Raw genomic sequence first — 22,601 nt, 5'->3', positions numbered from 1 at the left:
GAAAACATTAACTAGAGGCCAGACCTATGGTTAATTTTATTAAAGTGTCCCAACTGCTCCCCCCCAAAAAAAATAAAAAAAATAATCTGTAATGCCTTTTTTTTTTTTTTTTTTTACTGCACTAGGCATTTTTTGTGGGCTATAGTTGGCAGCAGTCAGGTGTTAGAAAAAAAACAGCACTGAAAAGTTCCTTTATATTGCGGTCTTTGGTAACTGTGTCTTATATATATAACTTTCCCATTTCACTGCGCAAGTTCTCATGCCGTGTTTTATGGGATGGGAAAGAGGCTCGCATTAGAGTCTATGGAAGCGTGCTCTTGTGAGCGCAATGCCTCAGTGCAATGCAAACGCGAGGTCACGTTCACATTGCACCTCACTTATAATACCAGCACATATTTGCGAGAGTTGGTATTACTAAGTTGAGCTCAGATATCACTATTGCGGAATGTAACCCATAAACACATAAATACATATGTATACTTATATATATGTGCATTGGAGCCCTTTGCAGTCAAGTAGTTGAAAACATGAAAAAGCATATTTATGCAATATTTATATTTAATAAAGTGTTTAATTGTGTTTGTTCTGTAAATATGTTGCATTCTAATGTTCTGCACATGGCAGAATATGTTCTATGTATTTTTAAATAGATTTTCCTATATTTATCTGTATATTTCTATACCCATATATAATCATCTATAAATATATCTATAGATATATATTGTACCAAAATACCATCAGATATATGTAGAAATATGTATTTAAAGGACCAGTCAACACATTAGATTTGCATAATCAACAAATGCAAGATAACAAGACAATGCAATAGCACTTAGGGGCCTAGTTATCAAGCCGTCAACCTCAAATACGCTGGAATTCAACAGCATATTTGTGGCGAGGCTGATTCTCCTTAGTTATCAAAGGCTAGAGACTGGCAAAAGTAGAATTTAGTGACGTAAGCTTCGATCCGCCGGACTCAGTCCGACACAGATCGATTCTTACGCCACTCCAGATGTTCCGCACACAAGTTCGGCACAATCTGACTACTTTTGCTAGTTATCAAAAAACTAGCAGGTACGCTCGGCACTTTTCCGGCCCAGCGTACCTGGTTTTCAAACCGCCACCCTGGAGGCGGCGGATCCCATAGGAATTAATGGGAGTCTGATCATAGCGAAAGTACAAGTTCGCTGCTGCCAGATATCCCATTAATTCCTATGGGAGCTGTCTACACCTAACACCCTAACATGTACCCCAAGTCTAAACACCCCTAATCTGCCCCTCTACACCGCCGCAACTAAATAAATGTATTACCCCCTAAACCGCCGCTCCCGGAGCCCACCGCAAGCTACTCTATACATATTAACCCCTAAACCACCGCTCCTTGACCCCGCCGCAACTATAATAAATGCATTAACCCCTAAACCACCGCTCCCGGAGCCCACCGCCACCTACATTATACCTAGTAACCCCTATCCTGCCCCCCCTATACCGCCGCCCTCTATAATAAAGATATTAACCCCTATCCTGCCGATCCCGCACCTCGCCGCAACTAAATAAATAGTTTAACCCCTAATCTGCCGCTCCCTGACCCCGCCGCAACCTATATTAAATTTATTAACCGCTATCCTGCCCCCCCTACACCGTCGCCACATATAATACATTTATTAACCCCTATCCTTCCCCCCACTACACCACCGCCACTGTAATAAAATTATTAACCCCTAAACCTAAGTCTAACACTAACTGTAACAAATACGTTATAAATGCTACAAAAATAAGTTTTTGTTGCTCTTTTGTGAAAGATACTCAGGAGTCACTGATTACTCTTAGTAACAACACATTGAGCTAGTTTTGATGTTAAGTAGTTTCAGATATAAGAGAGCAGATTTTATGCTTTAAGATAGTTCTCTCAGCGTGGGCTGGCTCTGATATGAGTAGCTTAGCAAGGAGATGCTAGTTTGAATTGGTAATAGAAGCAGTAAAAAGTCTTTACACAAATGATGAAGTATAATCTGATTGAGTCTTTCTGTCTTCACACACACACACACACGATCAATACATACACACACAGAAGCTCACAGGTATTGAGAGGAATCCGGCAATGAGCAGAGATTAGGTAAACAGTCTTAGTATGAGTTCCGGGATTTGTATTAGTAACAGTTGATATAAGGTTTTGTATAAACACAAGTAATGAGAAAAGTAATATGCTTGAAGTGGTAACCGCTATGATACCTGACCTCCTCGGCGTGTTCAGTGTTTACACAGCAGCGGGTATGTGTGTGACTGACTTCCGGTCCTGCAAACACCGTGTCCTTGCTGTGAGATTCTGCAAACAGCTGACTCCTGTCAGCGTAACGGTTAATGTACAAATGGAAGTTTCCTGAGAAAAGGCTGAGAAGAGGTTTACCCAATAATGCACAAAAAAGGAATAGTAGCGAAACTGCTAGCAAAATAACAAATAGATAAATAGCAACAAAACTTGTAGTAGAAAGTTTGAAATACTGCAGTAACAATCAGAGCAATTAAGAAACTCAGATGCACAGCAGTGTTTGTCCTTCAATATTCAGGCAATGAGATACAGGAACAGGAAGCCTTTTATAGGGTTAGAGGCCAAACAGGTGATATACCTTAAAGGTATATCACATACCCCCCTCCTCAAGGCCCCCAAGGTCAAATCAGGAAGGTTTATTGGGGTAACGTCTGTGGAATGCAGAACGAAGCGAAGGAGCATGAACGTCAAAGTGAGAAACCCAGGAGTTTTCCTCCATACCATAACCTTTCCACTTAACTAAATACTGGAGAGTACGTCTCCGTACCCTGGAGTCAAGAATTCGCTCCACCTCATACTCCGGACCATCCTGAAGCAAAACAGGAGGGAGAGGAGATGATTGATGAAGGCAGTCATAAGGTTTCAGTAGGGAGACGTGGAATACAGGGTGCAACCTACAATCAATGGGTAATTTCAACTTTACAGCATTTGGATTCACTATGGAAATAATATGGTACGGTCCAAAATATTGATTAGCTAATTTCTTGCTGGGGAGCTGAAGCTTAAGATGTTTGGTAGAGAGTAGCACTAAGTCACCTATTTTGTAGAGAGGTGTTGGTGAATGATGATAATCATAATATTTTTTCTGACGATCTTTAGCCTCACTTAAATGTAGTTTGAGTATCTCCAGTCTGTCTTTCAATGTTGAGGTGAAATCAGTAACGCTTGGACAAGAGACCGGGGCATGCGAAATGGCTATAGTGGATGGATTATATCCGTAAGTGGCAAAGAATGGAGTCATCTTTGTGGATGTTGATATCGAATTGTTATAAGAGAATTCTGCCATAGGTAGGTATTCAACCCAATCGTCCTGTAAGTGGGTTATGTAACATCTTAGGAACTGCTCTAAAGTCTGATTTAGGCGTTCAGTCAACCCGTTGGTTTGAGGGTGGAATGAAGTTGAGTACCTAGTCTCTATTTGTAAAAGTTTACAAAGTGATTTCCAGAGAGCTGAGGTAAACTGTGTACCCCGATCAGAAATGATGGTAGTGGGAATGCCATGTAAGCGTACTATGTGTTTCAAAAATACTCTAGCTGTAGTCATAGCAGTGGGTAGATTCTTGAGAGGGATGAAATGTGCAAGCTTTGTTAAGTGGTCAACAACTACTAATATTGTGGTAAAGTGTTGAGATGAGGGTAGATCTACTATGAAATCTATGGAGATAGGGGACCATGGCATAGACGGTATTGGTAGTGGTGAGAGATATCCAATTGGTTTTTTGTGTATAACTTTGTTTCTTGCACATATATCACATTTTTTTATATAGGAGATAATAGAAAGTTCCATTTGAGGCCACCAGAAGTAGCGTTTAATTAGCTCTGTCGTCTTTTGTATGCCTTTATGTCCTGCTAATACATTGTCATGATGATGATGTAAAATGACATCTCTGAGTGTTTTGGGAACATAGATTTTCTTGTTGTGAAGGTAAAGTCCGGTGGCTTCGTCTTTCTCACAGTCACTTGGTAACTCTGTCTCTTTAAGAGTTTCAGTTAGTATCTCACTTTCAAGAGAGGTTAGGGATCCCAAGAATTTTTCTTGAGGAATAATCGGATTGAGGGTATCCAGACTCGAATTGACATTCGGTATTCGAGATAGTGCATCAGCTTTAGTATTACTGTTTCCAGGTCGATAAGTGATTAAAAAATTGAAACGGTCTAAGAATAAAGACCAGCGAACTTGTCGGGCCGAGAGAGTCTTGTTTTTCCGTAAGTATTCTAAGTTCTTATGGTCAGTGTATATTAGGAAAGGTTCTGGAGAACCTTCCAGAAGGTGCCTCCAATGCTCCAAAGCAGCTTTAATCGCTAGAAGTTCTTTATCTCCCACATTGTAGTTTAGTTCAGCTGGGAGAAAAGATCTGGAGTAGTACTCTATTGGATGTAATTCCTGAGTAGTTTTATCCTTCTGGGATAAGACAGCTCCTAGTCCATAATTAGAAGCATCAACTTCTAGGATGAACTGTGAAGTATAATCAGGCAGGGTTAACACAGGTGCAACTGTGAATAAATGTTTTAGAGTAAGAAATGCTTTTTGAGCCTCGTCATTCCATTTGTAGTTACAGTTCTTTCTGGTAAGTAATGTGAGTGGCTTCACAATGTCTGAAAATTTATTTATAAATTTTCTGTAAAAATTGGAGAATCCCAGAAACCTCTGGAGTGCTCTCAGGGTTTTAGGTTGTGGCCAATTAGTTATTGCAATGATCTTGTCTGGGTCCATTTGAATTGTATTAGGTGAAATGATATATCCAAGAAATTTTATTTGTTGAACATGGAAATTACATTTTTCCATCTTTGCAAACAGTCGGTGCTCTCGTAGCCGTGTCAGGACCCATCTTACATGTTTTTCATGTTCTTTAAGGGATTTGGAATATACCAGAATATCATCTAGATAGATGATGATGCATATGTCTATGAGATCGTGAAATATTTCGTTAATAAAATATTGAAAAGTCGCTGGGGCGTTAGTTAAACCAAATGGCATCACGTTGTATTGGAATAAGCCATAGCGTGTCCTGAAGGCTGTTTTCCATTCATCCCCTTTTTTGATGCAAATTAAGTTATAAGCACCTTTAAGGTCTAGTTTGGTATAAATTGTTGCATTTGTCAATCTTTCTATCAATTCTGGTATCAAGGGTAGTGGGTAACCATTTTTTATGGTAATTGCGTTGAGGCCTCTATAATCTATTATGGGTCGTAGTGAGTGGTCCTTATTTTTTACAAAAAAGATTCCAGCTGCTGCTGGTGATGTGGAATGTGAAATAAAACCTTTTTTGAGGTTATCATCTAGATATGTGCGTAAGTGTTCGAGTTCGGTTTGAGATAATGGGTAGATTTTCCCATATGGGATTTGTGAACCAGGAATTATATCTATTGGACAGTCAAAGGGCCTATGAGGTGGTAAACTGTCCGCTTCTTTGAGATCGAACACATCTACCAAATCAGAATATGCCAATGGTAAACCAGTCTCCAGGCTGGATATCGAACAATGTGGAAAACAAGTTTTAGTACAGTAATCCGAACTTAAGAGAATGGAATTATGCGACCAATCTATGTTTGGATTATGTGTATTCAACCATGAGTACCCTAGAATTATTTCATGTCTATCAATAGGAATTATATCATAGACTAAATATTCTGTATGTCCATCTAGTGTTGTGGTAAGTAAAGGAATGGTGTGATGGGTTATAGGCCCTTTTTGTATTAAAGAACCATCAATTAATTTGACAAAGACTGGTTGCTTTTTACACACAACAGGAATTTTATTTCTATATACATAATCAGCATCTATATATATCCCAGATGCTCCGGAATCTATTAAGGCATCAGTCTGGGTATGTGTTTGATCCCACTGTAAAGAAATGGATAAAGTGAGTTGGTTTGGAGTAGGTGTTTTGGTTTTACACACAAATATAGTGGTCTTAATCTTACCCTTCTTTTGTTTGGCCAATAGAGGACATGAGGATACTGTATGCTCTTTGTGTGCACAGTAAAGGCAAAGATTCGCCAGTCTCCTCCTGGTCTTTTCCTCTGCAGATAATGGTCCCTTGATAGTACCTATTTCCATGGGTGTGGATTGGTTTCTATCGTGACCTTGGGTAGTTTGAGTCATGCGTCTGGGGGTAGGATCATAGTAACCCTTTTCTGCCTTTCTTTCTCTTAATCTGCGATCAAGTGTAGTACTGAGTTTAATTAATGATGCAAGTGTCTCAGGCATTTCCAAACGAGATAGCTCGTCCTTCAGAGTCTCTGAGAGTCCCAACCTAAATTGATTTTTCAGGCTGATCTCATTCCAAAGAGATTCAGAAGCCCACATTTGGAAGTCAGTGGTGTATTCTTCCACTGTTCTTTTCCCTTGTTTGAGAGCTCTTAATTTTGTCTCTGCATTTAGCTGACTGTTTGAGTCCTCATATAAACTAGCTAAAGCAGAAAAGAATTCTTGAAGTGAATCTAATATTGGGTCATTGTTCTCAAAAAATCTATTAGCCCAAGTCCGCGGTTCACCAATCAAATAAGAGATAGTTGTGCAGACTCTGATTCTATCTGTAGGATAGGTACGTGGCTTCATAGAAAATAAAAGGAAGCATGCATTTTTAAAGTCACGGAACTCTGACCTTTTCCCTGAGAAGGGTGTAGGTGTTTGTATGTGTGGCTCAGGAAGCTGTGGTTCCTTAGGGGTTAATGAATCCTTTATCAAGGTTTTGATAGCTGTGTTTTCAGCTTTAACTTCATTTAATGCATGAGCTAAGAAATCTAACTTCTGGTACACATTATTAAATTCCTTTTTGATTTCATTAGGATCCATGGTTTAATAACCTGATACTAATGTTTATATGGCCTGAATATTATGTAACAAATACGTTATAAATGCTACAAAAATAAGTTTTTGTTGCTCTTTTGTGAAAGATACTCAGGAGTCACTGATTACTCTTAGTAACAACACATTGAGCTAGTTTTGATGTTAAGTAGTTTCAGATATAAGAGAGCAGATTTTATGCTTTAAGATAGTTCTCTCAGCGTGGGCTGGCTCTGATATGAGTAGCTTAGCAAGGAGATGCTAGTTTGAATTGGTAATAGAAGCAGTAAAAAGTCTTTACACAAATGATGAAGTATAATCTGATTGAGTCTTTCTGTCTTCACACACACACACCCGATCAATACATACACACACAGAAGCTCACAGGTATTGAGAGGAATCCGGCAATGAGCAGAGATTAGGTAAACAGTCTTAGTATGAGTTCCGGGATTTGTATTAGTAACAGTTGATATAAGGTTTTGTATAAACACAAGTAATGAGAAAAGTAATATGCTTGAAGTGGTAACCGCTATGATACCTGACCTCCTTGGCGTGTTCAGTGTTTACACAGCAGCGGGTATGTGTGTGACTGACTTCCGGTCCTGCAAACACCGTGTCCTTGCTGTGAGATTCTGCAAACAGCTGACTCCTGTCAGCGTAACGGTTAATGTACAAATGGAAGTTTCCTGAGAAAAGGCTGAGAAGAGGTTTACCCAATAATGCACAAAAAAGGAATAGTAGCGAAACTGCTAGCAAAATAACAAATAGATAAATAGCAACAAAACTTGTAGTAGAAAGTTTGAAATACTGCAGTAACAATCAGAGCAATTAAGAAACTCAGAGGCACAGCAGTGTTTGTCCTTCAATATTCAGGCAATGAGATACAGGAACAGGAAGCCTTTTATAGGGTTAGAGGCCAAACAGGTGATATACCTTAAAGGTATATCACACTAACCCTAACACCCCCTAACTTAAAAATTAATTAAATAAATCTAAGTAATATTTCTATTATGAACTAAATTAATCCTATTTAAAACTAAATACTTACCTTTAAAATAAACCCTAATATAGCTACAATATAAATAATAATTTTATTGTAGCTATCTTAGGATTTATATTTATTTTACAGGCAACTTTCAATTTATTTTAAATAGGTACAATAGCTATTAAATAGTTATTAACTATTTAATAGCTTACCTAGCTAAAATAAAGAGAAATTTACCTGTAAGTTTCAATTACACCTAACACTACACTATCATTAAATAAATTATTCCTATTTAAAACTAAATACTTACCTGTAAAATAAACCCTAAGATAGCTACAATGTAATTAATAATTACATTGTAGCTATCTTAGGATTTATATTTATTTTACAGGTAACTTTGTATTTATTTTAGCTAGTTAGAATAGTTATTAAATAGTTATTAACTATTTAATAACTACCTAGCTAAAAGAAATACAAAATTACCTGTAAAATAAATCCTAACCTAAGTTACAATTAAACCTAACACTACACTATCATTAAATTAATTAAATAAATTAACTACAAATAACTACAATTAAATACAATTACATAAACTAACTAAAGTACAAAAAATAAAAAAATCTAAGTTACAAAAAAATAAAAAAAATAAGTTACAAACATTTTAAAAATATTACAACAATTTTAAGCTACTTACACCTAATCTAAGCCCCCTAATAAAATAACAAACCCCCCCAAAATAAAAAAATGCCCTACCCTATTCTAAATTAAAAAAGTTCAAAGCTCTTTTACCTTACCAGCCCTTAAAAGGGCCTTTTGTGGGGCATGCCCCAAAGAATTCAGCTCTTTTGCCTGTAAAAGAAAAATACAACCCCCCCAACATTAAAACCCACCACCCACATACCCCTAATTTAACCCAAACCCCCCTTAAAATAACCTAACACTAATCCCCTGAAGATCATCCTACCTTGAGTCGTCTTCACTCAGCCGAGCAGCGATGGAACCGAAGAGGAGATACGGAGCGGCAGAAGTTATCCTCCAAGGGGCGCTGAAGAAATCTTCCATCCGATGAAGTGATCCTCCAGTCGGCGCTGAAGAAGTCTTCCATCCGGGCGATGTCATCTTCCAAGAGGCCCTGAAGAAGTCTTCTATCCGGGCGATGTCATCTTCCAAGAGGGGTCTTCAATCTTCAATCTTCATCCCGCCGACGTGGAAAATCCTTCTTTACCGACAGACTACCGACGAATGAAGGCTCCTTTAAGGGACGTCATCCAAGATGGCGTCCCTTCAATTCCGATTGGCTGATAGGATTCTATCAGCCAATCGGAATTAAGGTAGGAAAAATCTGATTGGCTGATTGAATCAGCCAATCAGATTCAAGTTCAATCCGATTGGCTGATCCAATCGGCCAATCAGATTGAGCTCGCATTCTATTGGCTGATCGGAACAAGATGACATCGCCCGGATAGAAGACTTCTTCAGTGCCTCTTGGAAGATGACATCGCCCGAATGGAAGACTTCTTCAGCACCGACTGGAGGATCACTTCATCGGATAGAAGATTTCTTCAGCGCCCCTTGGTGGATTACTTCTGCCGCTCCGGATATCCTCTTCGGTTCCATCGCTGCTCGGCTGAGTGAAGACGACTCAAGGTAGGATGATCTTCAGGGGATTAGTGTTAGGTTATTTTAAGGGGGTTTGGGTTAGATTAGGGGTATGTGGGTGGTGGGTTTTAATGTTGGGGGGGGTTGTATTTTTCTTTTACAGGCAAAAGAGTTGAATTCTTTGGGGCATGCCCCACAAAAGGCCCTTTTAAGGGCTGGTAAGGTAAAAGAGCTTTGAACTTTTTTAATTTAGAATAGGGTAGGGCATTTTTTTTATTCTGGTGGGTTTGTTATTTTATTAGGGGGCTTAGATTAGGTGTAAGTAGCTTAAAATTGTTGTAATATTTTTAAAATATTTGTAACTTATTTTTTTTTATTTTTTGTAACTTAGCTTTTTTTATTTTTTGTACTTTAGTTAGTTTATGTAATTGTATTTAATTGTAGTTATTTGTAGTTAATTTATTTAATTAATTTAATGATAGTGTAGTGTTAGGTTTAATTGTAACTTAGGTTAGGATTTATTTTACAGGTAATTTTGTATTTCTTTTAGCTAGGTAGTTATTAAATAGTTAATAACTATTTAATAACTATTCTAACTAGCTAAAATAAATACAAAGTTACCTGTAAAATAAATATAAATCCTATGATAGCTACAATGTAATTATTAATTATATTGTAGCTATCTTAGGGTTTATTTTACAGGTAAGTATTTAGTTTTAAATAGGAATAATTTATTTAATGATAGTGTAGTGTTAGGTGTAATTGTAACTTAGGTTAGTTTTTATTTTACAGGTTAATTTCTCTTTATTTTAGCTAGGTAAGCTATTAAATAGTTAATAACTATTTAATAGCTATTGTACCTGCTATTGCCTGTAAAATAAATATAAATCCTAAGATAGCTACAATAAAATTATTATTTATATTTTAGCTATATTAGGGTTTATTTTAAAGGTAAGTATTTAGTTTTAAATAGGATTAATTTAGTTCATAATAGAAATATTATTTAGATTTATTTAATTAATATTTAAGTTAGGGGGTGACAGGGTTAGTGTTAGACTTAGGGGTTAATAATTTTATTACAGTGGCGGCGTTGTATTGGGGGGCAGGATAGGGTTAATACATTTATTATAGGTGGCGACGGTGTAGGGGGGGCAGGATAGGGGTTAATAAATTTAATATAGGTTGCGGCGGGGTCAGGGAGCGGCGGTTTAGGGGTTAAACTATTTATATAGTTGCGGCGAGGTGCGGGATCAGCAGGATAGGGGTTAATAACTTTATTATAGAGGGCGACGGTATAGGGGGGGCAGGATAGGGGTTACTAGGTATAATTTAGGTGGCAGCGGTGTTCGGGAGCGGCGGTTTAGGGGTTAATACATTTATAAGAGTTGCGGCGGGGTCTAGGAGCGGCGGTTTAGGGGTTAATACATTTATAAGAGTTGTGGCGGGGTCTAGGAGTGGCGGTTTAGGGGTTAGTAACTTTATTTAGTTGCGGGAGGCTCCGGGGGCGCCGGTATAGGGGGTAGAACAGTGTAGTTAGTGTGAGTGCTTAGTGACAGGCTAGCAAGAAAGCTGTAAAAAAGCCAAAGAGCAGCGAGATCGGATGAGTAATAACTATCACAGTCCGCTGTTCATCGCCCCATACTTGGTGCGCGGCTTTTTGACAGCTTTTTTGATAACTTAGGCAAATTTATGCACGTCCGCGGCGGCGATGTGAGGCGAGCTTAGGCGGGCGTATTGGGCCGGCGAAGGCAGGAAAAGTAGACACGTTGATAACTACCCCCCTTTGTCTGAACTTCAAATGAGTGGTAGATTTTTTATAACAAATTTTAAAGTTATGTATATTTCCACTCCCCTTGTACCATGTGATAGCAATCAGCCAATCACAAATGCATATACATATAGTCTGTGAATTCTTGCACATGCTCAATAGGATCTGGTGACTCAAAAATTGAAAATATAAAAGACTGTGCACATTTTTTTTTAATGGAAGTAAATTGGAAAGTTGTTTAAAATGACATGCTGTATCTGAATCATGAAAATTTAATTTAACCTGAGTGTCCCTTTAAATCAAACATATTCTGCTATGTGAAGAACATTGAAATGTGAAATATTATTATTTTTATGTTTGGTAAGTGCACTTTAGAATATGTGATTGGGTTTGCAAGCGAGTAGGGTGCTTTGTTTTCTTTTTTTTTTTGCTCCATTGAATTCTATAGGCGATAGGTTAACCCAATTGCAATATTCGATGTTCGGCTTTTTGCACACATCGGATTAGAACGCAAGCGAAAAACTTTTTACTTTCAACTTGTAATGCGAGCTCTACCCAATTGCCCCCAACCCTCAGCAGAGACAGCAATTGTTAAAGTTACCAACTGCCTACTTACAGCAAAATCAAAAGGAAACTTCTCTCTGCTAATCCTCCTTGATCTGTCTGCTGCCTTTGATACTGTTGACCATCCTCTTTTGCTCTAAATGCTACAATCCTTCAGGATTTGTGACACAGCACTATTGTGGTTCACTTCCTACCTGTCTAACTGTACCTTTAGTGGAGCCTTCACTAGTGCATCCTCTGCCCCTTTAACACTTTCTGGTGGGATACCACAAGACTCTGTCCTTTTTCTTCTCAATTTATACATAATCATTAGGTTCCTTAATAAATTTCCATGGGTTTCAATATTATTTGTTTGCTGATGACCCCCAAATCTACCTTTCCACCAGACCTATCCCCTTCATTGCTAACCATGTCTCTAACTGTCTCTCTCATATCTCATCTTGGATATCCTCTCACTACATTAAGCTAAATCTCTCCAAAACTGAACTCAACTCCTTATTTGCCCACCTTCTTCCCAAATCTCCACTCCCAATTTTTATATAAATGTTGATAATTCAATCATTACCCTAACCCTGCAAGCCTGATGCCTTGGGGTCACACTTGACTCAGATCTTTCTTCCACTCTTCACATCTAGTCATTGGCTAATTCCTGCTGCTTCCACCTTAAAAAAACATCTCCAAAATTGAACATATCCTCACACAAAACACAACTAAGATTTTAATTCACTCTCTCATCCTTGCCTGCCTTGAGTACTACAACTCCATCCTCTTCCTCTAGCCTCCAGAATTAAACACAAAATGCTGACTCTGACATACAAGGCCCTCAATAGCACTGCTCCCCCACTCTATCTCAGACCATGAAGCCTACTTATCAAGCCGTTAACTATTCTGCATTTGCCGGCACCAATACGCTCGCCTAACATCGCGGCTGCGGACCTGAATACGCTCTCCTTATTTATCAAAAACGCTGTCAAAAAGCCACGCACCAAGTACGGGGCGATGAGCAGTGGACTGTTGCTAACAGTCACCGATCTCGCTGCTATTTGGCTTTTTCACAACTTTATTTATACCCTGTCACTAAACACCCCCACTATACTAAAATGTTTAACCTCTATCCCGCCGCTCCCGGACCCTGCCGCAACCTAAAGTTATTAACCCCTATCCCGCCTCTCCCCAACCCCGCCGCAACTAAATAAAGTTATTAACCCCTAAACCGCCACTCCCAGAGCCCACTAACTCTTAAACCCCTGGACTCCCACATCACTACCACTTACTAAACCTATTAACCCCTAAACCACCAGCCCCCCACATCGCCATAAACAAAATTTAGCTATTAACCCCTAAACCTAACAGCCCGCTAACTTTACATTATAATTACCTCATCCCTATCTTATAATAAATTTAAACTTACCTTTAGAATGAAATTAAACTATATTAAACTATTAATTAACAAACCCTAACTATTATACTAAAAGTACATTAAACTATAATAAACTTTTAATTAACCTACCCTAACTATTATACTAAAATTACATTAAACTATATTAAATTATTAATTAACCTACCCTATTATACTAAACTTACATTAAACTACAAATTAAATTAACTATATTATATATTTAAAAACCTAACCCTACTCAAGTTATTTAAATCCACAATAAAGAATTATTAAGTTACAAAAAATAAAAAAACACTAAGTTACAAAAAACAAACACTAAGTTACACAAAATAAAAAATAAATGATCAAATATTTAAACTAATTAGACCTATTCTAATAGCCCTATAAAAAAAGCCCCCCAAAATAACCCCCCCAGCCTACAATAAACTACCAATAGCCCTTAAAAGTTCCTTTTGCGGGGCATTGCCCCAAAGAAATCAGCCCTTTTACCTGTAAAAAAAAATACAAACACCCCCCCAACAGTAAAACCCACCACCCACACAACAACCCCCCCAAATAAAATTTAAGCTCTTTTTCCGCCCAAAGTCCCTATCCTAAAATTAAAACCCACCCAATAAACTCTTAAAAAAACCTAACACTAACCCCAGAAGATCCACTTACAATTTTTTGAAGACCCAACATTCATCCTCAACAAAGTGGCAGAAGTCCTCAGCAAAGCCGGCAGAAGTCTTCGTCCAAGCGGGCCAAAGTCTTCCTCCAACCGGGCAGAAGTCTTCATCCAGACGGCATCTTCTATCTTCATATCCATCCGGGGCGGAGCGGCTCCATCTTCAAAACATCCAGCGCAGAGCATCCTCTTTTGACAGTCTTCTGAACAATGAAGGTTCCTTAAAATGACGTCATCCAAGATCGCGTCCCTTGAATTCCGATTGACTGATAGAATTCTATCTGCCAATAGGAATTAAGGTTGGAAAAATTCTATTGGCTGTTGCAATCAGCCAATAGGATTGAGCTTTTATCCTATTGCCTGATTCAATCAGCCGATATGATTGAGCTTTCTTCCAATCAGCCAATAGGATTAAGCTTGCATTCTATTGGTTATTCCAATCAGCCAATAAAACGCGAGCTAAATCCTATTGGCTGATTGGATCCCGCTCCGTGCGGGATGGATGAAGATAGAAGATGACGTCTGGATGAAGACTTCTGCCCGGTTGGATGAAGACTTCGGCCCGCTTGGATGAAGACTTCTGCCGGCTTCGCTGAGGACTTCTGTCGGGTCTTCAAAAACTGTAAGTGGATCTTCAGGGGTTAGTGTTAGGTTTTTTTAAGGGTTTATTTGGTGGGATTTAATGTTAGGTTAGGAACTTTGGGCTGAGAAAGAGCTAAATATGCTTTTAAGGACAATGCCCATACAAATGCCCTTTCAGGGCAATGGGGAGCTTAGGTTTTTTAGCATTGTATTTGGGGCGGTTTGTTGTGTGGGTGGTGGGTTTTACTGTTGGGGGGTGTTTGTATTTTTTTTACAGGTAAAAGAGCTGATTTCTTTGGGGCAATGCCCCGCAAAAGGCCCTTTTAAGGGCTATTGGTAGTTTATTGTAGGCTGGGGGGGGTTATTTTGGGGGGGCTTTTTTATTTTAATAGGGCTATTAGATTAGGTGTAATTAGTTTAAATATTTAATACTATTGATAATTAGTGTTTGTTTTTGTAACTTAGTGTTTTTTATTTTGTGTAACTTAGTAATTCTTTATTGTAGATTTAAATAACTTGAGTATGGTTAGGTTTTTAAATATGTAATATAGTTAATTTAATTTGTAGTTTAATGTAATTTTAATATAATAGTTAGGGTAGGTTAATTAGTAGTTTAGTATAGTTTAATGTAATTTTAGTATAATAGTTAGGGTAGGTTAATTAATAGTTTAATATAGTTTAATTTAATTCTAAAGGTAAGTTTAAATTTATTATAAGATAGGGATGAGTTAATATTTAATGTAAAGTTAGCGGGTTGTTAGGTTAAGGGGTTAATAGCTGAATTTAGTTTATGGCGATGTGGGGGCTGGTGGTTTAGGGGTTAAGAGGTTTAGTAAGTGGTAGTGATGTGGGAGTCCAGGGGTTTATGGGTTAATACATTTAGTTAGTTGCGGTGGGCTCTGGGAGCGGTGGGATAGGGGTTAATAACATTATGTAGGTTGCAGTGGGCTCCGGGAGCGGAGGGATAGGGGTTAATAACATTATTTAGGTTGTGGCGGGGTCCAGGAGCGGTGGAATAGGGGTTAATAACATTATGTAGGTGGCGGCGATGTCGGGGCGACAGATTAGGGGTGTTTAGACTCAAGGCTTATTTTAGAGTGTTAGGTGTAAACTTAATTTGTTTTTTACCGCAGAAATCAATAGGATTTCTGGCAGCATCGAACATAAGCTTTCGCTGCTTTCAGACTCCCATTGATTCCTATGGCATCCGCGGCCTGCGGGGTTGTGAATTGAAAACCAGATGCGCTGGGCCAGAATAGTGGCGAGCGTACCTGTTAGAAAGTTGATAACTTGCAAAAGGTGTCAGATAGTGCCGAATTTGTATTCAGAACATCTGTAATGATGTAAGCATCGATCAGTGTCGGACTGAGACCGGCGGATCGTATGTTATGTCACAAATTTCAACTTTTGCTGGTCTGTAGGGTTTGATAACTAGGGCGAATCTGGCTCGCCACAATTACGCTGCAGAATTCCAGTGTATTTGCGGTTGACGGCTTGATAAATAAGTCTCCATGTCTCCAGCTACTCTCCCTCCCTTCACTGAGATCACAACTTCCTTCTCTACTGCTCTCTTGTTACCTCATCACATTCCCATCTACCAGACTTGTCCACACTACTTTGTAGAACTGTTTGCATTGCTCCACAAGACTCTCCTCTTGTTTTGAAAGTTTCAAGCGCGCCCTAAAGACTCTACTGTTCAGGGATGCATACAACATAAGTTAACCCATTCTAACCCCAGTTCCTCTTCTCCTTTTGTCCCTTAAACCCCCTTAGCCTGTAAGCCTACAAGCCCAGATGTTTGTAGATCATCTTCATATGAGCTGACTGAGTGCAATTCTCGGCAGGGCCCTCTAGCCACTTGTTCCCTTTAAATATTACCTTACAAATCATGCCTATGTTTATGGCGCTATGGAATGTTGGTGCTCTACAAATAACTGATAATAATAATGATGATATAAATTCTATTATCTTATTTGATATTTAACATTCAATGCAATATAATGTTCATAGCTAATTAGAGATTTCTAAAAATTCAATGATCCTATGGGTTTTCAGTACACTTTTGAGACATAGCCCAAGACATAGAGAACAATATTAAAATGTCATCTTCAAAACAGATCTAATCAGCACAGGACTAACTTTAATGGTGAGTGTTTATGTTATCATTGTATGTTATGTAATTTATTTCTTAAAAATATTCTAAATGATAGGAAACATGCCAGATATGAAGTATCCAAAACAAAGATTACCCTTAAAATAATTGGCAGATGCATTTTGTAATTTACATTAGTTCTTGAAATATTGAATAAATGAGTGTAAAGTTTTATTCACTATAAAGTAATGGGCACCACCAATCTCCCCTGCTAAGGTCTATTAGGGATGGGCATAAATGAGCTATGGTTTTGAATGCTAGAATGACTTTTTCATGACATTTTAAAATCTTATATATTTTTTGTAAAGTGATATATTTCTTTTTATTATGTGCCTTCCTATTCCTCCAATTTAGAATACATGGATTAACAATAATTCTTTAATTTGGCACATATAACTATATATTTTTTAACTTTTTAAATATTCTTTTATTTAATTCTTTACCTTTTTTAATATTTTTCCTTTAGCATAGATAGATAGATAGATGAGAGATAGATCGATGGATAGATAGATAGATATAAGCAGAGAGATAGACAGATAAATAGACAGACATCCAATTTAGAATAAATGGATTAAACCTTTGCGGTCCTTTTTCGGAATATATCCGACAAAGGGTTTTAGCACATGCGCTCAAATGTCGGATATATTCCAACTTTGCTACTTTTGAATTTCACAGCTAAATAACGACATCAAGCGGTGACTTGCTATTGGAGCAAAAAGTAAGTAAGACTTGCCGGCCCCACAAATTAAATATTTAAAGGACCAAAAGGGTTAATAATAATTCTTTAAATTGACACAGATACCTATATATTTTTTAGCTTTTTAAATATTCTTTTATTTAATTCTTTACCTTTTTTAATCTTATATAATAGATAGATAGATAATAGATAGATAGATAGATAGATAGATAGATAGATGAGAGATAGATCGATGGATAGATAGACAGATAGATAGATAGATAGATATAGGCAGAGAGCTAGATAGATGATAGATAGGTAGATAATAGATAGATAGATAGATAGATATAGACAGACAGACAGAAAGATAAACTGTTGATATATATATATACAGCAGCAAAGAAAGCGCACTCCAATAGGAATCATTTTATTAATTTTGTCTGGACTTTTATATTTATATATATATATATATATATATATATATATATATATATATATATATATATAGGCACATGTTTATCCCCTTTATCAGAAGGGGGATAGATGATATGTGATATTTATCAGTTAAAAAAAGCTGTACTCTAATGTTCTTCCTGTGTTCATCTGTTTTGTTTTATTTTATTTTTTAGTCATATGGTATGTGATATTCTGTAACTGAAAAACAAATACCCTAATCTCCTTGTGTACATGATATTCTTCAGCTCAAAATAATGTTTTCACCCTAACCTCTTTGTTTCAAATATGCTTTTAATTTTTTTTTATGATATTCCATAGCTGAAAAAAAAGTAACCTAATTTCCCAGTTTAAAAATGAGTCATAGGATAGATGATGCTATGAAGTAAAAACATTTAACTTAATCTCCTTGTTTAAAACTTGTTCTTTAAAAATAATAATTTATATGGTGCATGGTATATATATATATATATATATATATATATATATATATATATATATATATATATATATATATATATATATATATATACACACACAGTATATATAGAGTATATATAAAGGAACAAGCGCTTCTCTTTCTTTATGAACATTTGGAAAACAAAATATTTTTATGTTTCATGCAATTTTCAAGCACTGTATATATGTTTATATTTCTATCTCTCTCTCTCTCCATATATATGTATATATATATATATATATATATATATATATATATAAAGTGCTTCTACTGGCGTGTATCAGTGGTACTTACTACTTCTTTAACTTTATTTAATTTTAATCATTTGTCCGGTCTCCTTGAAACATTCCCATAGAAAATAAAGGGATAACACATAAGGGTCAAATCACCATGACTTCATTTCCACCTTACCCAATAAAAACACAGACACATAGTTGGAGGTAAAAGACCGTGAAGCAAGGTCGCGTTTATTAAACAAAACCAGGCAAATTCTAAACTTATTTAACTTGTGAAGCATAAGGCTTATATCGATAGGTGGCGGCATCTGAGACTAATCTATATCCTAAAGACTAGCAATAACTTAGTATCTACAGCAAGCGTATTGAGGTCACCGGCCCAGATCGGTTGTCGCAATGCTCCTGCCGAACATTGCCCTTCAAAGGCTGGCATCATCCACAAGGGGTTTCTAGGTCAGCAGGCCCGCGGGGAGAGGCGTTACAAGCTGCGACTTGCAACATCATGCCCCTCCCATTAGCTCGACCACACCCTCGCGGAAACCATAAAAATTATTCGGCCGGGACCCCGCCTACCCAGCCGGTAATTTCTACCTTCATTCCTAGAAAAAATTGCTCCAGACCCAGTAAGGTCGACATCAGGCGCAAGACGCACAACAAACGCCCTTGATGTGAAGCCAAAAATTGTTACTACTTTGGGCTTACGATTAGCTAGCCTGATTAGGCATGCCCCCGCCAAAGTCCTGCAACCACCCTAATGGCAGCCGTTCTCTCAGTGCCGCACCTCCTGAAAAAACAACAATTCAACATGTTAACAACAAGGGAGGGATGGGCGGGGAAAAAACCTTTCTCCAGCAGTTGCAGACAAGAAAGAGGAAGTGTACCAGCATGCATGCAATTTTATAAGAGGTATGAATCCCCACCCCACATATTGCAACAAATGTTGCAAACTCACACACTGCACAGTTTCACATTTCAGTCAGGCAGCATAACCCTTAAGACGTTACATGCACAATTATGCCTTCCACTACCATAAGGGTCAAATCACCATGACTTCATTTCCACCTTACCCAATAAAAACACAGACACATAGTTGGAGGTAAAAGACCGTGAAGCAAGGTCGCGTTTATTAAACAAAACCAGGCAAATTCTAAACTTATTTAACTTGTGAAGCATAAGGCTTATATCGATAGGTGGCGGCATCTGAGACTAATCTATATCCTAAAGACTAGCAATAACTTAGTATCTACAGCAAGCGTATTGAGGTCACCGGCCCAGATCGGTTGTCGCAATGCTCCTGCCGAACATTGCCCTTCAAAGGCTGGCATCATCCACAAGGGGTTTCTAGGTCAGCAGGCCCGCGGGGAGAGGCGTTACAAGCTGCGACTTGCAACATCATGCCCCTCCCATTAGCTCGACCACACCCTCGCGGAAACCATAAAAATTATTCGGGCGGGACCCCGCCACAAGAGATACTACCTATATGCCCGCACAATGGAGCTCTTGCCGCCACCCCAAGAGGCTAGCCTATAAAACATGCCTCCTAATAGCACCAGACAAATTAGCCACAAATAACTCTAAGCCCTCTTCTGTTAAATGGACCCCGTCCGGCCTATACAGCCGCTTGCAGTCCCCCAAAATGTTATCATGCCTGATTGTAAAACCACCTTCCTCCACGATCAACCTCCCCACATCTCTGTTCAGCTTTTTCCGGATACGGTAAGCAGAACGGTGCACCCTCACATGTCGCCACTGCAATCGAGCAATTACGTTCGACCAAGCCACTCGCACTCCAGGAAAACGAGCTTTCAACCACCTCACATCCGACTGGATGATAGCCACCAGGTCCAACACAGGCAAACGCCCCACATCATTGCCTCCCAGATGCAGCACTATCAAGGAAGGCCGCCCCCAACGGAGGAAGGCCTCCTCCAAACAAGCCGGCAAATCACTCCACAACATTCCCCTCTTCCCCAGCCATCTAATGGAAACCGCATCTGGACGAAATCCCAGCTGCTGGCCGCCCGGGCGCTTCAAAGCGTGAATGGCCGCCCAGTGGACGTACGAGTGGCCAACTATCCACGCTCTACAAGGAGGAGTTCTTAAACCTAAAATAAACGAGAACCGTCATTACTAAAATTGGAAACACACGCCTATATAACTCTATTCTGTCTCTACTTTACCCTTAAGGGGTCTAATGTACAACCTATACCTTTTGGAACTCCACCTCCCTAGTCTCTTAATCTCCCGCTCTGATGCCCCAGCTGCAGCCGCGCTGGTGGCCGCTCCGATGCGAAAGGAATGTGGCGCAATAACCCCGGGATCTAGGCCAACCCGCTTAGCAGCTTCCTCCAACACCCGCCTAAACTGAAACCGAGACAAACTAGACCCATCCGCGTGCATGAAAAACTGCCCAGGAGTCGCCGGCCTCCGAGCCAAAAACTCGGACGAGAGCTGGACGGGGCAACATTCCGAATAATCCTGCTGCTGTATGGATAACCATACACCTTTCTTCTCCTGCTCGGTCTTAGATCTGGGAATAAACAACAATAGTGCCTGCATGTCAAACCTGACATGCTGCACTTGAATACCACAACCTGTTGATGACCTAGTCGGACTGACTAGCTCACCAATCCTCAAGGCCCCAAAGAAAGCAACCGCGAACGCCGCCCTGAACAGGCCTACCTCATACTCATCTGCGCAGACCTCCGGAAGCGCCGCTAACAGAGCCCCTAGCCGCTGTACCATAATGGGCTCGCGCCTATCCGCTACCTTCGCCTCAATTCTCCCCCAACCCTTCATTACCTGCCTAACGAGAAAGGTATTTGTCCCATCCGGGATACCCTTCCACTTAGCAAAGAAAGACAAGGCTGCCAGCCTTCCCTGCATCGACCCTTTCTTGCAACCAGCCTCCTTCAGACACACCATCCATTCCAGCAACAAAGTCGGTGATCCGGATTCCACCGGAACACCCTTACCCCTGAGGAAGATTTCCCATTCCGCCCAGTATTTGACGTAGGCTCTCCAGGTAGCAGGCGCCAGCGACGCCTGTACCAACGAAGTCAGCACGTCCCCCCTTCCGCCACCTGCCAAAGAAAGGAAGGACAAGTACCAACCCTTGCCGCCCCCGGTGCCAATTTCCTAAATGCCTCCCACTGGCCCCGGGACAGCGCATCTGCCAATACGTTATTAACCCCGTGCCGTGCCCTAAAGTCAATGTTGTGCCGCAGGCATCGCAGTACTAACCACCTAAGGTAACGTACTACAATAGGGGAAGAGGCGGAAAGGTTGTTGATTGCGAACACGACGCTCATATTATCACACCAGAATATCACGTCCCTATCCGCCAGCTGCTGCCCCCATAGTTCAACAGCCACTACAATGGGGAACAACTCCAGGAGTGTAAGATTCCTGGTCCATCCCCTCTCAACCCAGGCCGGAGGCCATTCTTCGGCGCTCCACGCGCCGCTGAAATACGCCCCATAACCTAGAGCCCCGGCCGCATCTGTGAACAAATGCAAAGCCTGACTAGAAGTCCTTTCCTGTCTCCACAACAATACGCCGTTGAAATCCACCAGGAACAACTCCCAGACTCTCAAGTCCTCTCTCATATCTGAGGACACCACACACGCCTTGCGACACCCACTACTTCCTTTCAGCGGGCCTTCCAACCTCCTGTTGAACACCCTGCCCATTGGGATCACCTTGCAAGCGAAATTCAACAGACCCAGTAACGACTGTAACTCCCTTATCGCGAGCCGGTCAGCCGCCGCGGCCGAAGTAACCGCGGCGAGCATACGCTCCACCTTGTCCTCTGGCAGCCTGCACCTCCGCTCTATGGTATCGATCTCGATTCCTAGAAACGTCAAGCGAGTGCATGGCCCCTGAGTCTTGTCTTCCGCCAACGGTACTCCGAAATACGCAAATAGGGCCCTCATGACCGACATAAGCCGTGCGCATTCTGCCGCCCCAACTCTGCCGATCAGCAGAAAATCATCCAAATAATGGGCTATAAGCCCACCGTGCGCCTTGGAAAAAAATGCCCAGTGCAAGAATGTACTGAACATCTCAAAGAAAGCGCAGGAGACCGAGCAACCCATTGGGAGACAACGATCCACATAATACGCCCCTTCAAACCAGCACCCCATCAACCTAAAGGAGACCGGGTGTATTGGCAGCAAGCGAAATGCTGACTCAATGTCAAGCTTCGCTAGGAGGGCCCCG

This window comes from Bombina bombina, chromosome 7 (genome assembly GCF_027579735.1).
Source record: "Bombina bombina isolate aBomBom1 chromosome 7, aBomBom1.pri, whole genome shotgun sequence".
Taxonomy (NCBI): Eukaryota; Metazoa; Chordata; class Amphibia; order Anura; family Bombinatoridae; genus Bombina; species Bombina bombina.
The sequence above is the reverse complement of the archived record's forward strand: the minus strand, read 5'-3'. Positions refer to the sequence as shown.